The sequence below is a fragment of the Mesoplodon densirostris genome, chromosome 19, assembly GCF_025265405.1.
Source record: "Mesoplodon densirostris isolate mMesDen1 chromosome 19, mMesDen1 primary haplotype, whole genome shotgun sequence".
Lineage (NCBI taxonomy): Eukaryota > Metazoa > Chordata > Mammalia > Artiodactyla > Ziphiidae > Mesoplodon > Mesoplodon densirostris.
This window is the reverse complement of record NC_082679.1, coordinates 19,243,802-19,263,838: the sequence shown is the minus strand read 5'-3', so window position 1 is coordinate 19,263,838 and position 20,037 is coordinate 19,243,802. Positions and strand designations below refer to the sequence as shown.

Genomic DNA, 20,037 nt, shown 5'->3' with positions numbered 1-20,037 from the left:
TTGAGATCAGAGGCCCTGACAGCCAGTGAAGGCTGTAAGGCCTCCGACCACCCCATATTGTTTCTTCTGGTTTCAGATGAAATGGCTCATTACCTGGTGTGGAAAACCGACATGGAAGCCACCAGAGCGAATGTTATCCCTTACGACAGAGAGAAGAGGCATGCTTCTAAGCAGACCTCAGTCTAGGGGGGTGTTCCCTGCTCTCAGCCTGACTCTGGGCACCTTACAATCCCATAGCCCCATACATACCTTTAAAGACCATTTGCCTAGTGCATTATTTCATTAGCAGGGATGATGGAAGAGCAGTGACATGACTTGAGACTTCGTGTGAGAACTGCCGCTTTTTCTCAACCTTATATTTTTAGTCCATGGTTTTTGCTGTGTAACAAGCCACAGCACCAAAACTTAGTGGCTTAAAAACAACCATGTTTCATGTAGCTCGTGCTTCTATGGGTTGGCTGGGTGGTTCTTCCAGTTCAGGCTGGCTCAGCTAACCACTGCTTGGCTCACTCATGCATCTGTGGTCAGCTGGTGAGTCGGCTGGTGGCTGGAAGTTCTAAGGTGTCCTTGGTCAGACTTCTGACAGCTGGCAGGCTGTTGGCCAGGGTGACAAGGGTGACTGGGCCACATGGTACTCATCTTGCAGCAGCCCAGCCCTGGCTTCCTCACATGGTGATCACAGCAAGAGAGTGAGGCCTAATGTATGTTTCAAGTCTCTGCCTGTAGTGTGTTTTCCACTGTCCTGTTGGCTAAACTCAAGTGCCATGACCAAGACTAGAGTCATTATGAAAGGACACCACCTAAGAGCTTAGGTGCCAGGACAGGAGGAATTTGTGGTCATTTTTGCATCCATCAGAGTTGTCTTGCTTTGTTTTGTTTTGTTTTCATTTTCTAGTCTCTTTAATTGAATGATTCAATCATTTATTTCTAACACTTAATGTTTATAAATGATGTACAGGTTCAGCTTTGATTCCCTCTTTAGTACACGATATTTAGAAAGACCTTTTTAAATTTCAATTAGAGTGAATTTTTTTGTCTAACATTTTCTTTTTTTCTACTTTTACTATATTTTGGTCTAACAATTTGGCTTGAATAATTTCTAGTCTTTAGATTTTTTTAAAGCCATAGGTTGTGTTTAATTCTCAGTATACCATGGATATTTGAAAAGTGTATATTTTTGTTTGACACAAATATACAATTACAAGTATATGTAGATTAGATTTGGATATAGAATCAACCGTGTTGGTAGTGTTTTAAAGTTTTCTCTACTGTTATCATCTGCCTGATCAGTTAATTTCTGAGAGGAGAATGTCATGTTATTTTCATGGGCTTTTACTTGATATATGTCTGTGCTGTGTTGTACAAGGAATTAAGAACTAATTAATTATATAAGAAATATGTAATCTTTTATATTCCTGGTGAAGTGAATTTTTATTAGAATAAAACAACTCTTTTTATCCCACTTAATGTTGGTTGTATAGAATTTCCTGTCCTACTGGCCAGGGCAAAGAGTTGATAGAGCCATTTAATAGTGAGAGTGCTGGTTACTAGCTCATTTATCTGGTGAGTATAATTATGAATTAGTGTGCTTTCTTGGTGTAAAATTTGTCAATATATTTAAAATTATAAAAATGCTCACTCTATTTTAAAATTGAAATTTTACTGAGATTATTATAGATTTGCATTCAGTTGAAAAGAATGATACAGAGAGATCCCATGTACCTCTTCCTAGTTTTCACTAGTGGTAACATCTTGCAAAACTATAGTATAATATCACAACCAAGACCATGACATTGATACAGTCCACATATCATTCAGATGTCCCCAATTTTACTTGTACTCATTTGTGTATTATGTATATTCAGTTCTATACAATTTAATCACGTGTATAGGTTCACATATCTACCACCACAGTCAAGATACAGGACCTTCCATCATCACAAGAATTTCTCATACTGCACTTTTACAATCATACTCTCCTGCCTCTCATTCTCCATCTCTTGTCCCTAACTACTGCATTTATAACATTTTGTCATTTGAAGAACAATATATAAAATATGTAGTATGTAACATTTGGAGATTGGATTTTTTCTTCACTCAGATGATTCCCTGAAGATCCATCCAAATGACTGCATGTATCAATAGTTTTCTTATTTTCATTGCTGAGTAATATTTCTTGTATTTCTTGTTTAATATTCAATTAAACCATCCACCTGCTGAAGACATCTCAGCTGTTCTAGTTTGGGACTATTATGAATAAAGCCACTACAAGCATTCACATGCAGGTGCTTATGTGCACATAGTTTTAATTTCTCTGGGATAAATACCCAAGAGTACAATTTGGGGTTCCTATGGCAATTTCATGTTTAGTTTTATAAGAAACTGCCAAACTGTTTTCAAGAATGGCTATACCATCTTACATTCCCATCAACAAAATAATAGTGATCCAGTTTCTCTACATCCTTGCTAGCATTTGGTAATGTCACTATTTTTTATTGTCACCATTCTGATCTGTACGCAGTGATATCTCATTATGGTTTTAATTTACATTTCCCTGCTGGCTCTTAATATTAAACATCATTTCATATGCTTATCTTCCATCTGCATATCATTTTCATTGAAAAGTCTGTGTCTTTTGCATATTTTCTAATTTGAGTGTTTGTTTTGCTTAACTATTGAGTTTTGCATGTTCTTTATATACTCGAGATACTACTCCTTTGTTGGCTATGTTGTTTGCAAATATTTCCACACAGTTTGTTAGTTTTCTTTCTTTCTTCTTCACCTGGACTTTCACAGAGGAAGAGTTTTTAACTTTGATGAGGTCCAATTTATCAAATTTTTCTTTTATAAATTGTGCTTTTGGTGTCAAATCTAAGGACTCTTTGCCTAGCCCTAGACGCCAAAGTATTTTTATTTTCTATTTTTCCTAAAGGTTTTAAAGTTTTATGTCCATAATCAATTTTGAGCTAATTTTTGTATAAGGTGTGAAGTTTAGTTTGAGTTTCATTTTCTTGCCTATAGATGACCCCTCATTCCAGCACCATTTGTTGAAAAGGCTATCCTTCCTTCATTGAACTGCTTTTAATCATTTGTAAAAAGAATATGGAACACTTCATGACTTTGTTTATCATCCTTAAGTAGTGGCCATATTAATCTTCTCTGTATCATTCCAAAATTTTATTATATGCACTATCAGAGTGCATACTGCTCATGTGTTTTGACTCATTATTTTCACTTACGGAAATTCATTCCTGAAAATGAAGTTGTATGCCCAAGGCTATTTAGTACAGCATTATTTATGACAGCAAATAAAAGGAGGGAACATGTCCAAAAATGGTAGACAGGTAAAGTGTGTTAGTCATCCATTGCTGTATAACAAATTGCCCCAAAACTTAGCAACTTAAAACAACAGCTTATATCACAATGTCTCTGATATCTGCCCATGGCTTATTTGGATCCTCTAAATGAGAAAGACTGTTCTCAGATGGCAGCTGAGGCTGAGGTCTTTCTCTGAAGTTTCAACTGGGAAAGGATCTATGCCCAAGGTCACTCATGTAGTTGATGGCAGGATTCAGTTCCTTGCAGGCTTTTGGACAAAGGGCCTCAGTTCCTCTTTGGTTTTTGGTCAGAGCCTACCCTCAGTTTATCGCCTTGTGGGCTTCTCCATATTGCAACTTGCTTCATTATAATGAACAAGCAGAACAAATGCAAGAAAGTGCTAGAAGTCTTTTGTCACCTAATCACAGAACTGACTTCTCATTGATTTTGCTGTATTCTATTCATTAGAAGCAAATTGCTAGGTCCAGCCCACACTCAAGGTGAAGGGATTACATAAGAATGGGAATACGAGTAGGCAAATAGTTGGGGATCTACATCAGAAGCTACCTACCACAATAAGTAAATTACTACATGTTTTTACAATTCAATATTATGCATCCATTGAATTACCCCAGTAATTACATGAGGTATAGTCTTGCTGTCATGGGTAATGAAAAGAGCCTCAGTGACTTGTGATTCAACATCAAGTATTCTAAAATATGTTGAACTGGAGTACCAGGGGAAGATGGGAAATATATTAGACAGAAAAAAATATTTGATAATGACTGAGAATTATTCAAATTAACTAACAAAAAATAAACCTCAGATCCAAAATCTCAATGATCTTCCAGTAGGATAAAATAAAAGAAAGTCACACCAATGAATATTATATTGTAATTGCTAGAAATCCATGATAAAAAGAGAAACCTTTAAAGAAACCACAGAGAAAGAGATTCTGAGAAATAAAGATAAGAATGATAGTTTACCTCTTATCAGAAATATTGAAAGTCAGAAGATAATGGAATAATATCTTTTAAAACTAGGGAAAGAAATTGTCAACCTAAAATTGTATATCCAGTGAAAATACTAATCAAAATTGAAAATAAAATTAAAACATTTCAAGATAAACAAAACTAAGAAAATCATCACCAGTTGACCTGTTACAAAAGAAGTGAAGGAATTTCTTCAGGCTAATGGGAACTGATACAAGATGGAAACCTAAGCCTACATGAATGAAGAGCCCTAGACATGGCAAATACATGGACTAAATATTAAATACATTTTCCTCATTTATTAATTTCCTAAACAACATTTGACTGTTGGAAGAAACAAAATAACATTGTATTGTGGAGTTTCAATATATGTAGAAGTAAAATGTATGTCAACAACAGCAGGAAGAATGAGAAGGTAACTACTAAAACCAACAAAGAAGTTCAGACATAAATAAATAAAGGATAAAGAATGAAACACTAAAATTTTTCAATTAGTCTTGGAGTAAAAAAAAAGGAACAATAAGAAAATAGAGAACCAATATGATGGTAAACTTGAACCCAACAATATTACTAATAATATTAAATGCTATTAATATTAGACTAAAACATGAAGACCAAATCATATGTTGTCTACAAGAAACAGTCTAAATATAAAGACACAGATAAGATATATGTAAAAGGATGATAAAATGATATATAAACAACAAGAATGAGAAAGGTGATGCAGCTATATTAAAATCACACAAAGAAGATTTCAAGATAAAAATATTTCGAAAGATAAAGAGAAACATTTCCTACTGACAAAGGGTTAATTCATCAAGAAGACATACTGAGTGAATGTGCATATAACAACAGATCTTCAAAATACATGAAGCAAAAATAGACAAACTAGTGGGAGAAACAGACAAATTTAGAATTATAACTGTAGACTTTTATTCTCACTCCAGTAGTTGATAGAAGAAGTAGACAAAAAAGAAGAAGAAAAAGAAAAAGGGATATTTGAATATTACCAACCAATTTAACCTAACAGAGCTGCATAAAACACTGCATTCAAAATCAAAATGCATATTTATTTCAAGTGAGTATAGAAAATTCATCAAAATAGACCATCTGTTGAGAGATTAAAGAACAACCAATAAATATTATACCTTGAAATACAGAATAATTTTATGACTATAATAGAATTATTAGAATTAAATTAAAAGTTAGCAAGTATGAAATACATCTTTTTAAAAATCCACAGTGTTTGGAAATTAAACAAAATCTTCTAAATATGTCATGGATCAAAGAAAAAATCACAATGTAAATTGTAAAATATTTTAAAAGGAATAATAATGAAAACACAATGTTTTAAAATTTATAGGATACAACTAAAGCACCACTTGAGGTAATGTTATAGAATTAATTGCTTATATTAGAAAAATGAAATGGTTTAAAATCAATAGACCTAATTTTCAACTGAAAAGTCTAGAAAAAGAATAAATTAAATCAAAAGTAAACAGAAGCAAAGAACTAATGATATCAAAGGCAATCAGTAAAGTAGATCATTTCTTTGAAATGATAAATAAAACTGCTAAACTCCTAGAAAGACTGATCAAGGGAAAAACAGAAACACAAATTACCAATATCATAAATAAGAGACATTATTATGGCACCTACAAACATTAAAAGGATAATACAAGAATATTATGTCAAAAATTCAAAAATTTGGATGAAATGGAAAAATATTTGAAACATGCAGCTATCCAAGCACATCCAAGAAATGTAAAAATATGAATAGTCCTATATCTGTTAAAGAAATTACTTTCACCATTAAAAATCCCCCACAAAGAAAGCTCCATAGTCAGATGGCTTTACTGGTAAGCTCTCTCAAATATTTATAGAATAAATAATATCAAACTTTCACAAATTCTTTCAAAAAATAAAGGAGAAGGGAACATTTTCCATATTATTTTATAAAGTCAACATAATCCTCACACCAAAATCAGAGGACATTATAATAAAAGAACAGAACAGACCAATATCCTTCATCAACATAAATGATAAAATCCTTTACAAAGTATTATAAAATTTAATCCAACAATATGTTACAAATATAATACATCTCAAAAAAGTAATATTATTCCCCCAAATGTAGGACTGGTTTAACATTTGAAAATCAATTGCAATTTACCACATTAAAAAATAAGCAGAAATATTGTATAATCATCTAATAGATCCAGAGCAAAAACTTTTGATAAAATTCAACACCACCTCTTTTCAGCAAAGTAGAAATAGTAGGAAAATTCCTCAAACTGTTAATGGGGTTCTGTTGAAAACTTATGGCTAAAAACATACCTAGTGGTGAACAACTCATACATTTTCAACTAAGATTAGAAATAAGGCAAGGCTGTCTGCTTTCATTTTACTAGAAACCCCAGACAATTCAATAAGGCAAAGGAAAAAGGAAAATGCATAACAAATGGGAAAGAGGTAATAAAGCTATGCATATTCACAGGTAACATTGTAATATACAGAGAAAATCCTAAGAAAATTACCCCCCAAAATATTAATTGAAATAATAAGTGAATTTAGCAGTATCGCAATATATATACAAGGTGAATATACAAAATACAATTGCATTTTTACATACTAGCAATAAAAATATTAGCTTATACAATTTTAAAATAGCACTAAAAAGACATAATACTTAAGAGGTAAATTTATCAAAAGTTGTACAATAAATTTGCCCTAAAATCTACATATGACTACTGAGAGAAAATTTTTTCAATCTAAATAAGCAATGAATTAATCTACTTTTAGATTGAAATTCTCAATACCTCCAAGATGTCAATTCTTCCCACTTTGATCTTTTCATTCAATTCCATGCCAAAAAAAATTCAAGAATCCAAATTGTAAAGCTGATTCTAAAAATTATATAAAAATAGGTCTAGTAGAGCAAAAGCAATTTTGAGAAAGAAAAACAAAAGCTATGATTTAATTGGCTGCACCAGATCTTAGTTGTGGTATGCAGGATCTTCGTTGCCCTGTGTGGGGTCTTTAGTTGCAGCATGTGGGCTCTAGTTCGCTGACCAGGGATTGAATCTGAGCCTCCTGCAGTGGGAGTGCAGTCTTAGCCACTGGACCAGCAGGGAAGTCCCTAAAACAAAAGTTATTAATGCTTGTTACAAAGAAATAGTAACACTGTGGTTTTTGTATAAGGAAAAACAAAAAGGTCAATAAAACAGAATAATAAGTCTAGAAATAGATCCACATCTAAGAGTCAACAGATGTTTGACAAAGGCACCAAAATAATTCAACAGGAAAATAATAGTCTTTTCAACAAAAAGTTCTGAAGCATCTAAATATCTGTATGGAAAAAAAAAAAAGATGATCTTTAAGTCCTACCTCACACCACTGACAACAATTAAATTAGTGTAAACTGTAGTCTAAACCTAAAGCTAAAACTATAAAGCTCCTATTAGAAAAGTTAAGAGAATACCTTCATGACCTCAGAGCCAGTAGAGATTTCTTAGTGAGAACCCAGAAGCATCAAATATAAAAGAAACATAAATAAATTTAACTCCATCAAAAGTAAAAACTGCTCATCAATAGATCTTGATAAATAAAAGAATACATAAGGCAAAGACAAGGAGAAATATGGCAAATGACTTGCATTTAGAATATACAAAGAAATCCTACAATGCAATAATAAGAAAACACCCCATTACTACTGGTAAAAGACTTGAACATACACTTCACAAAGATATATGAATGGCCATTATGCACACACCAAAGGGCTCAACATTATCATTAGGGACATGCATACTAAAACATTAATGAGATACCACTTCAAACTTTAAAATGCTAAATTAAAAAAGAATAACCACACCAACTGTTGTTGAGGACATGGAGCACCTGGAACTCTTATACACTGATGATGGTAAAGTAAAGCGGTAAAGCTACTACGGAAACTACTCTGGCAATTTCTTATGAAATTACATACATACCTACACCATGACCCAAAATTCCACTCCTTGGTATTTATCTAAGAGAAATATAAATGTATATTCACAAAAAGACTTGCACAAGAATGTTAGTAGAAGAAAGGAAGAAAGAGATCAAGGGAGGAAGGGAGGGAGGAAGGAAGGAAAGACAGAAGGGAGGGAGGAAGGAAGGAAGGACAGAAGGGAGGGAGGGAGGAAGGGAGGGAGGGAGGAAGGAAGCACGGAAAGGAGGTAGGAGGGAGGGAGGAAGAGAGGAAAGAAAGGAGTGAGGGAGGAAGGGAGGGAGGAGAAAGGGAGGGAAGAAGGAAGGGAGAGAGGAGGAAGAGAGGAAAGAAAGGAGGGAGAGAGGAACTGAGGGAGGGAGGGAAGGCGAAAGGGAGGGAAGAAGGGAGGAAAGAAGGGAGAGAGGGACAGAGGAAGGGAGGAAGGGAGGGAACAAGGGAGAAAGGGAGGAAGGGAAGGAGGGAGGAAGTGAGGGAGGGTGGGAAGGAGGGAGGGAGGAAGGGAGGAAGTGAGAGAGGGAGGAAGAGAAGGAGGGAAGGAGGAAAGAAGGAAGGGAGAGAGGAAGGAAATAAGTGAGGGAAGAAATGAGGGAGCAAGGAATGGAGGGAGAGAAGGAGGAAAGAAGGAAGGGAGGAAGAGAGGAAAGAAGGGAGGGAGGAAGGGAAGAAAGAGGCAGGGAGGGAGGCAAGGAGGAAAAAACGAAGAAAGACACAAATGTCCTCCATCAGTAGAATAGACCAATAAATAGTGGTGTTTTCATACAGTGATGTACTCCTCAGCAATGAAAGAATAAAATATTAATACATGCAACAATGGTAGAATCTCAAAAACTTTTTTCTGAGCAAAAGAATACCCACTGCATGATTCCACTTAGATGAAACTGATAAAACTAATTGATGGTGTTAGAAACCAGAACTGTGGTTGTCTCTGAAGAGAGGCAGCCAAAATTTACTGGGTAGGGTCATGAAGCAACTCTGGAGTGTGTTAAATGCTCTATATTATCACATGGTTATGCACTTTTCTTCAAAACTGATCAAACTTCACATTAAGCTCTATGCATTTCACTGTACATTAATGGTACTTCAGTAAAAGTTTAAAAATCTTAACTGATAATCCTATCTGTTTTTGGCAAACTCTTGCTCATTAGTTGTAGTCCTCAAAATGAATCCCCCCCAAGACCCCACAATCTCATTTTGCATCTGCTAACCTGCCAAAAGAATGAAATGGCAAACCCCAATCTAATATAGTTCCACGTGCATTTTTTTCTCCATCCATATTCCCCTGCACCTGCAACACTGCATGTATAAAAAGAATAGATAAGAAAACCAGATGGAATCTCATCCAAATTTATTATTGAATATAGTTCCCAGGTGAATGGCAGTACCACATTTCTTTCATAGGCAGGCAGATACAACAGTTTAAATGCCTCTTTCTGAATAGTTTAAAGACTTCTCTGGCTTGAAGGTTTATTAAGTTTTCATTAAATTTTGATTTTGTCCTGTTTGTCAGTGCTAGCTGGTTCATACACTTGAAATAGCAAGTGCTAAAACTGTTCAATATATTTGGTCATCAGAAGTCCCTCCCATCTTTCTCCCAAGCCTAGTCAAAATCCTCTGTGGAGTCTCAAACTCCACGGCCTCTGGGCAGAGTAATCTCTAAGCAGAGAGTTATAAATGTCTCAGGAAACTCACTACCTGGGGACTTCCTTGGTGGCACAGTGGTTAAGAATCTGCTTGCCAATGCAGGGAACATGGATTCGAGCCCTCGTCTGGGAAGATCCCACATGTCCCGGAGCAACTAACCTCATGTGCCACAACTACTGAGCCCGCATGCCACAACTACTGAAACCCACTTGCCTAGAGCCCATGCTTCACAACAAGAGAAGCCACCCACCACAATGAGAAGACTGCACACCGCAACAAAGAGTAGCCCCTGCTTGCAGCAACTAGAGAAAGCCCTCGGCAGCAACGAAGACCCAACGCAGGCAAAAATAAATAAATTTATTTAAAAAAAAAAGAAACTCACTACCTTTAGGTCTGAGGTTTCACAGTTCCCTACACCTCATCCATCTTCCTGACTGTGACAACAGATGAAAAATTCTTGAAATGAAAGGGAGCTGGAAAGTCATATTTGGGCTTGGATCAGTAACATCAAGTTTCTCTTTGAAACAAGTTCTCCAATCATTCTAATCAATAATTTTAAAAGGCTGCAGAAGTCAATTTCTAAATTGTTAAGCAAGAAAAGTAAAATGCAACCAATGATGTTCTGCTTGTTTTGGAATTTCAGTGAAAATGTCATCCTTATTCTAAAAGACAAACATGTAGGTAGCGCACACCAATCTATCTTCTTAGACCCAGAAGTTGCACTATCCTCAAACTCTAGAATGAGTTGAATGCAAATTATTAATTTCATGGTAAAGCCAATATAAAGAGATACTGATAAGAAAAAATGATTATGTTCTCTCAGGTAAGTCCTTTGTGTGTTTACAGCCATTAATTGTCTCCTGGTGATCTGTTAGCCTTCATCAATCCTTGCTACTTTGAAATGAATTAAGATCCAACACCTAGGAGTTTGCTGAAGGAGAGAATCCCAGAGACTGACAAATGTACTCCTAACTGCCTCCTTCTCAAACTCATCCTAAACCCCGCTGTTTATCTGATTGAGTTGGGGAGACTAGGTCCCTTTAGACATGTGATGTCATGGTGTCACAGGATCCAGGAGATCTAGTTACCTATCCCAGCTCAATCACTGTGTAAACATGAATAAGTCCTTCACTCTTATTCTCCCTCATTTTCCTTATTGGACAATATTTGGTTGGTGAGTCTAGAATTATAGAGTCACTTTGTGTAAAGAGTCATAAAAATATAAACCAACCAAGAGGATCCATCTCAGTCTTCCCCCACCTAACTCTCAAACTTACCTGCAACTGTTTCTATTTTCTTTCCTTCCTCCCTGTTAGAGTGAGCAGCTTTCCTCATACCTAAGACCAACTTCTTCAGCTGTGCTTGGGATCCCAGCCCCTGTCTTCTAGGAAATGGCTGCACATTTGAATCACCTGGTGAGCTTTTATTTTTAAAAAATACGTCCCAGCCTCACTTCAGAAGGGAGATTTGGGGGATAAAGATAGTGGCTGAGGCATCAGCATTTTTTCAAAGTCATCCAGGCAATTTAATGCATAACCAGAGTTGAGAAATTATGATCTAGAAAAGATTGTGTGATTCATTATTGCTCTGTGGGTGCTGGTTCCTTCCTATTAAGAATTTAGACAAAAGTCTCCCACTATGAAAACCCCTCCCTCAACTCCCCCCATCCCCAGCTATCTCCCAACTCTCTCCTCATGATATGTTACTGTTTTTACTTGTTGAACTTGATTTGCTTTAAAAAAAATAAAGTTAAGAACTTTGCATCTATGTTCATGAGGAGTATTGGACGGTAACTTTCTTATACTGTCTTTGATTCTTAGTATCAGGGTTATTCTTGTCTAGGAGATGGAGAATAGTCTCTTTTCTTCCATTTTCTTCAGGAGTTTGTGAAGAACTGGTATTTCTTCCTTAAATGTTTGGCAGAACTCACAGGTGAAACTTCATGGCTGGGAGTTTTCTTGGTGGGAAAGTTAACTAAAAATTGATTTTCTCTAATAGATATAAGGTTATTCAGGTTATCTAATTCTTCTTGAGAAATCTTTAGTGGCATGTGTCTTTTATGAAACTTTTTTATTTCATTTAACTTGGCTAATTTAGTTTCATAAAGTTATGAAAGTTTATAATATTGCCCTACTATCTTCTTGATATTGGTAGAAATTTTACTCTCAATCCCGATGTTGGCAATTATTACTTTTACTCTTTTTGTCCAGATCAGAATAGCTAGAGATTTGCTGATTTTATTAAATTTCTCAACAAACCTTGTTTTGGTTTCATTTTTTTGTATTTTTTTGTTTTCTAGCTCATTGATTTCTACTCTGATCTATATTATTTCATTTCTTCTTAGTTACATTTCCCTTCTTTTTCTAGTTTCTTAATTTGGAATCTGAGGTCATTGATTTGAGACCTTTCTTCTTTTATAACATAGATGTTTGGTGCTATGAATTTCCCTCTAAATGCTGCTTTAATCAGCATCTCATAAACATTAATATACTGTATTTTCATTTCATTCAGTTCAACATACTTTCAAATTTCCATTTTTATTTAAGTTTTGACAAACAGGTCAGAGTGTGTTTGTTATTTTCCAAATATTTGGGGATTTTCACATATTTGTCTGTTATTGATTTTTAATTTACTTCCACTGTGGTTAAAGAACATATATTCTATATGATCTGAATCCTTTCACATTTACTGAGTTCATTTTTGTGGTCCAGAATATGTTCTATCTTGGTAATGTCCCATGTACAGTTCTTGGATGCAGTGTTCTATAAATGTCAATCTGGTAAAGTTGGTTGACAGTGTTGTTCAAATCTTCTATGTCTTTGATGATTTTCATTCAACTTATTTTATCAATTAATGAGACGAACTTCCCTGGAAGTCCAGTGGTTAGGACTTCACCTTCCAATGTGGGGGGTGCAGGTTCGATCCCTGGTCAGAGAGCTAAGATCCCACATGCCTTGCAGTGAAAAACCAAAACATAAAACAGAAGCAAAATTGTAACAAATTCAATAAAGACTTTAAAAATTGTCCATTAAAAAAATCTTTAAAAAAAAATAATGAGAGAAGGGTGTTGAAATCTCTGATTATAATTGTATATTTGTCTGTTTTGCCTTGAAGTTCCTCTTGCCTACACTGTGGCCTGGAACCTCTTTCCAGGCAGTGAGCTGGGGCAAGCATAGGGCTCATTTTTTCTCTTAGGAATATTTGTCTTTTATTGCCTAATATTCAATGCAATTTTTTGATGTAGATTTTGTCCTTTTATTCTGGCAGGAACATAAGTCCAGACCCTGTTACCCCATCTTGGCTGGAACCTGAATTCTAGGTAGTCATTTTTAACACCTACTTCTTTCTCACCTCCATAAAACTCCATGAATTCAACTCCAAATTATCTCTTGGTTGTATTCATTTCTCCTCATTTTCATTGTCTTCTCTTTAGTTCAAACCACCAACTTTTCCTCCTTATTTGCTATAGCCAGTGATGTCCAATGGGTTTTCCTCCATCCACTTTGTCTGAACCCCTTCCCAGTCTATTCATCCCAGAGCACCACGGAAACCTTTATGAAAGCACAGCCACATCATACCACTTCTTCCACCCCTAAGATCTTGTAATGCTTCTGTTTACTCAAAGACACTATAAAAAAGTGAGGAGATAAGCCACAGACTGGGAGAAGATATTTGCAGCATATCTAGTCAACAAATTATTATATCTGGAATATGTAATTATTTTAAAAAATAAAGAAGAAGAAATCAAAAATGTAAAGCAGCCATTCATAAAAGTGACCCATAAAAATATGAAAAGATACTCTATCTCTTATTAATCAGGGAAATGCAATTTAAAGCTATAATGATTCACCAATTCCTTCCCCATAAATAGGAAAGTTTTGAGAAGTCTGACAGTACCAAGTGTTGGCAGGATATAGAGCAATAGGAATCACAATATGCCGTGGGAGAGCATATGAATTAATATGACCACTCTGGAAAAAAAATGATATTTGAAAACTTGCATACCCCACGACCCCAAAATTCTACTCTTAGTTTTTTAGCTGAGAAAAACTTTTATATACGTTTATAAGAAAAAGAATATACATATATATGCATATATACCTGAATCACTTTGCTGTACATCTGAAACTAACACAACATTGTAAATCAACTATATGTCAATAAGGAAATATAAATATAAGAATGTTCATAGAACTATTGCTTATAGTTGCAAAACAATGTTTGTAGTTTCATCAAAGGAGAATGACTGTGCATGTAATGGAATACTATGAGGCAGAAAAAATGAATGAATTATGGGGAGGGTGGGGGAGGGAAGGATTAGGAGTTAGGGGTTAGCAGATGAAAACTGTTACACATAGGATGGATAAACAACAAGGTCCTACTGTAGAGAACAAGGAACTATATTAAGTATCCTGTGATAAACCATAATGGAAAAGAACATGAAAAAGAATGTATATATATGTATGTATATATACAACTGAATCATTTTGCTGTATACCTGAAACTAATACAACATTGTAAATCAACTATACTTCAATAAAATATTTTAAAAATGAAAAGTAAAAGAAAATGAATGAATTACAGAAACTGATACCATTATAGATGAATCTAACAAACACTATGTAGAGCAGAAGCAAGGGAGAGAAAATTTCAGATAGGGTAATATCAATTTTATGAAGCCTAAAAGTAAGCATACTACCGTATTTACTTAGAGACACATACATATTATCATAGTGGGTAGTGTGAGATAAGAGCTTAAGTGCAGATAGGTTATTGGGAGCTGATCCTAGCAAACACCAGTAGGAGAGAAGGGACATGAGAAGGCAGGGAAGGCAGCCAATAAGGGTGCACTATTAAGCCAGCTACCATCAAGGTAACTGGAGTTGAATCCTGCAGAGAAACTCAGTGCCCCAGGATATCTCACCAGAAGGATGAGGGACCTGGATGGAATATTTATATACTAATTCCTGCCCATCTTTGTTTGAGGGCTGCTGGGAAGAGGCATTAATTCCCCAGTAATTCTGGCCAACCACAATGGGGACAAAGTAGACTCTGATGGCTAGAGAAAATCTAGGCAAAACACAGAATGCTCCTGCTGGAACCTGGGAGTTGATCCCAAGACTGCACTGAAGTGGGAAAGGCAAGGGATATGGGCAGAGTGCTGGCAGAGGCTGCTGTACATAGTGGACCAAGAGTATAAACCCAGTAGAGGAATGAGCATGCCGCATCAAGTACAGAGGTTACTCTTGAGTTTAGAAGGGGACTTAATGAGGAGAGACACAAATGCACTGATGCCAGGTGGTGGGTACCTGCAGGAAACAGCAGGCACACTCGATGGGATAAATCAAGGAACTGTTTACAAAGGTGAGGACAGGGTGCTGGGAGACCACTGTGTTTTCAGGGTTTTTCTCACCAGCTGGGCTGAAGAGACAAGGACAGGGGAGCAGTTCCAGGAACCTGAAATCAGGAAGAACCTGGCTGTAGGGCGGGAGCCAGAGGCATAAACATACCCTCACACATTGCTTCCTCCAATCTCTGAGCTCAACAGGAAGTCAGAAGGAGGCCCAGAGGAGTCAGCCCTCTGGGGCACAGGTCAGGTGGAGAAGGGTGGAGAGTTGATCTGCAGGCAAAGAGATGTTGAGCACATCTCTTTGGTGTGGCCTGTATTATTTTTCATATTGTTGAATGCCTTACATACTGCTGAATACATTTTGAAAATACATCTTTCATGTGTTAAGTTGCCTTGTTCATAAACACCAAAACCTAATATGGCCACCTGGTTTTCATCCCAATTCAGGTTTACAATGTCAACCAATATCATCTCCCTTGCTCTTTCTTTTGTCACCACTGGGCTCCTTTGTGGTCGTAGACATCTTCCATCCTCTCCTGCCTCAGGGTTTCCATGCTCGTGGCTCCTCTGGCATAAAATATTTTCTCACCTCATCTTTGCTCAGTCCAAGCTTAAACCTCAGGCTCCAGTTTAAAGGTCTCACCCCAAAGATGCCTTTCCTCTTCCCTGGGATCCCTAAAGTCCATCTGGTGGGTACATCCTTGTGTGTCATTACACTTTCATAGCTTATTTACAAAATCACCAGCACCCACCATATACTTAATGGCCAAGATCTCCTTGGGTTCTGGGAAACACAGACAAAATAAGAAACTTGGTTTTATTCATCACACAGTACCTGCCACCCCAATGTAGACTGACACAATGTTCAAGCCTCACTCAGGGAGAGAAAATGGCAGAGATTTTGGAAACCCTAGTGTTAAAGTATCTTGTCCTGGTTTCTCACCTCATGATTGCAACATGTCCCAGGGCCTTCACATGCCTAACATCACTGCCTCAAAAGGGCAGCATGGGGGCTTCCCTGGTGGCGCAGTGGTTGAGAGTCCACCTGCCGATGCAGGGGACACGGGTTCGTGCCCCGGTCTGGGAAGATCCCACATGCTGCGGAGCGGCTAGGCCCGTGAGCCATGGCCGCTGAGCCTGCATGTCTAGAGCCTGTGCTCCACAACGGGAGAGGCCACAACAGTGAGAGGCCCGCGTACCGCAAAAAAAAAAAAAAAAAAAAGGGCAGCGTGGAGCTTGGAAGGTCTCAAGTTACTAAAGCAAGGCTTACCTCTCAGGGAACTTGAGTTGCCATCAGAAGGCAGAGCAGCATGGCTATGGGAGTCCAGAAGAAATTAGTTGGAGTACAGACAAAAAAGAGCAAATTGTAAACCCAGAATGTGAACGTCTAGGCTTTTGTGTTCTCCTGCCTAGTGGAGGTGATGTGTGAGAATGCAGGAGACAAACATTTGCCATCCACAACTGCAATTCTGTTTGAATATTATGTGTCATCGTGGCTGATATTAAGTCTCTGAATATCAAGTCAGCCCTCTGCACCTTTAACCAATGAATATATTTTAGTAATTTAGAGCCTGCCCTTTTCTTACAAGGGGGCCAGAATCTACCTACACAACCCTAGAGCCAAGCACAGTGCCTGATTCACAACGACAATTGATTATTTACTGAATTATAGAGTCTGCAGTCAGGTACCTGTCCACAGCCAGGAGTCCGTTGCATGGAGACAGCAGCCGGGCACAGAAATGAAATCTCCCTCAGGTCAGTAACAGCTCATTCTGTCAAGCCAGAGTACTGAGAACACAATAACAGCGTACATGGAATGAAACAGTAGGAGAGAGGGGCTGGGGGGCGGGGGGGGAGTGAGCTGGAGACCCTGCAGGGATCCAGAGCCTGGGCCCCCCTACCCTGTCATCCTTGGAGCCAAATTAGCTTTGGGACTGGGGAGATGGAGAACCCAGGGCTGAGTGATGCCCTCTCAGAATCTCCGGACTCCTCAGGTCACTGGCACCTTCCTCTGCCAGAAACACAGCATGATGGGCATCAGGCCATTGAGCCCTGTGGGCCAGGGCTGCCACAGGAAGAGACCACTGAATTATAAAATGGTGACTTTCTTTAAAATCACAAATCAATACCCACTCCTTCTATGAAATTTAGACAGTGTAGAAATGAACAATCAAGAAAATGATAATTACCCAGAATACTACCACCTAACGAAAACTACTGCTAACGTTTTGCATTTTCCTTCCACATTTCTTTTTCAGAAAAATGTGGAGGGTGTGTAATTTGTGTGCAGATTGCATGTGCTGTGAGTTGTGTGTCATATGTTGCTGTGTTGTACGTTAGTGTTGCGGATGTTATGTGGTTGTGTGTTCTGTGTGCAGCAGAATTAGTGCCTGTGTATTTGTGTATGGTGGGTGTATGAGTGTGCTGTGGATGTAATGTGTGTGTGCATGGGGTGTATGGTGTAGGTATCGTGTGCTGTGTGCTATGCATGTGTGGTATCTATTGTATGTACCACGTGTTTGTCATGTGTGTTGTGTGTTGTGTGTTTGTGCATTGTGTGGGCGCGTGTGGGAGGTGGGTGTGTGTTGGGCAGGCCGTGCTATTGTGGGTGTGTGTATTGTTTGTATGAGTGGCTCTGGGTGTGGCTGGAGCCTCTGTGGTCAGTTAAGCAGGTTGATGGGAATGGCGTCGTAACCATTTCAGAATTATCCCCTCCTTACGGCAAATGAGATGGAGTTCCAGGTACCAAATTGGTATAGATTTTCCTTTAAAACTAAATTTAAACATTTAAAAGGAAGTTTATTTAAACAAAATATGTAAAGTGGATAATCCTTTAGGAGGAAATTTGGGAAAGCCCATACTAGAGGATTTTGAATCATCTCATCCTCCATGATTCTGTGATAAAAATGCTGAGTGTTTCTTCTGGAGACTTAAAAGACCTATGATGAAATTTCCTATCAATTAATAAAGAGTTAAGTCAGAATTAGGAGGCCCTCTGACCAGTCAGTCTGAAACTGGATGGCCCTCTCACCCCCGGGCTGGCAGGACTCAGGGGCACAGCTGACCCCAGTGGCATCATGGCGGGAAAGGGGACGGCCCAAGCCCTGGCCCCAACACGGCTAAGCAGTGTCTCCTAGTGGCCTTCTTCCTAGGTAAAACCACGATTCCGAGGATGGAGCACTGGTCTCCACTGTATTGTGGCCTCTTCACTCTCTCTCCACCTTCTCAGGCAGAATAAAACCAAGGGTCAGGACTGCAGCGAAGAACCCCCGAGGGCCTTAACCCCAATGTGAACCCCAGGTGCCCTGTGACTGAGCATCCACCGACACTGGGCTACAACAGGCCATGGAGATATCCTCCTGGACCCTCCTTAGACTTCCTTGGCTGTCGTCATCAAGACCCCACACACCTATATGGAAATAGAATGTAAAAAAGAATGGCTTTATGAATATGTATAACTGATTCACTTTGCTGTACAGCAGAAAATAACACAACATTGTAAGTCAGCTAAACTCCAATTAAAAAAAAAAAAAGACCCCACAGCAAACATTTTATATGGTGTTTGGCAGTTTACACATTGCTTCTATTCACATTCATGGCTTCCCCCAAACAAAGCTACGCAGGGGACATGACCATTGTGCCAAGCCAGGGGCCGTGTGTGTGTGTGTGTGTGTGTGTGTGTGTGTGTGTGTGTCTCAGGAGAGCTAAGGCAGTGGTGATTTGGGGTATCCAGAGAGTTGGGTCAGGTCCGATCACCTTTGAGTTTCTTACGCCTTGATAACCAGGTAAGGCCCTTCTTTAGTGTCACATGGTTTTTAAGGAACAGAGTTGGCTTTAAATCCAGGGGCTCTGATCCCAACCCTCCTATACTGTCTTCTACACCAAGACCTCCCTAGGTGGATGTGGTCTCCAGGGCACTACCCCCCCACACACAACTTCCCCTCTCCTACCCAACCCCGCTTCTACTGGGAAATACCTTCTCCCTCTGAAGAGTCCCATGCTGGCCACACCTTTCCAGGCAGAGAGCAATTTCTCCCTGAGACAGGCAGGGAACGTAATGAATGAACAAGACCTTAAGGAAAGAAAGAGAGCAAACCATATTTTTCTTTCTTTTGAGATAAAAATAATATGCCTGCACGTCAGAATCTCCCATGACAGAGCTAATGTCCAGGAGCAAAATGAGAAAATAGCAACCTCCTCTTTCTAATGTGAACATAACAACGGGCCCGTCTGACAACCAAAGAGCCCCAGAAATCCCTCCCGCGTGCAGCTATGCTGGGAGATCTCTGAGAGTTCTAGAGGAAATTCTTTCTTTTGCTTCATTCTAACCCTCTTCGTTATGTACAGCCAGAAAATATCTGTAAAAATTAACCTAAAGCTTAATGGTTTATGTAAGAATGCCTTAATAAAAATATGTTGGCAAGGTTATTGAACTGTACAATGAAACCCCTCCCACTCAATACTTTTCAGTCTAATTTCTGTCTAAAGCTTATTCAGCAAACCAAAATGCCAATGCTCTCCTTCAATTTCCACTTCTTTGGACCTGCTAATTTACGAATAAGAAAGGATTTATTTGTGTTATTAGCTACGTGTAACCTCTTCTCGACAAAGTAGCTTTAAATACTGAAATCCTGAGATGCCCAGAGATCCACCAAATATCTGAAGAATGACTTTGATTTCTTTCTGCAAGCTGCGTTTGATTTACATCAATTAGGGCCTCCACATAAGGTATCATATAACAGGAA

The 20,037-nt window shown here is 38.0% G+C and overlaps 1 non-coding gene across 1 annotated transcript; it reads right to left on the bottom strand.

The window, feature by feature from the left end:
• Window positions 1-3,096: 3,096 nt before the first annotated feature.
• Window positions 3,097-3,201, bottom strand: LOC132481052 (U6 spliceosomal RNA). Its single transcript, XR_009530757.1, has one exon. It is a non-coding gene; the product is annotated as a U6 spliceosomal RNA (small nuclear RNA).
• Between the last annotated feature and the right edge of the window lie 16,836 nt (window positions 3,202-20,037).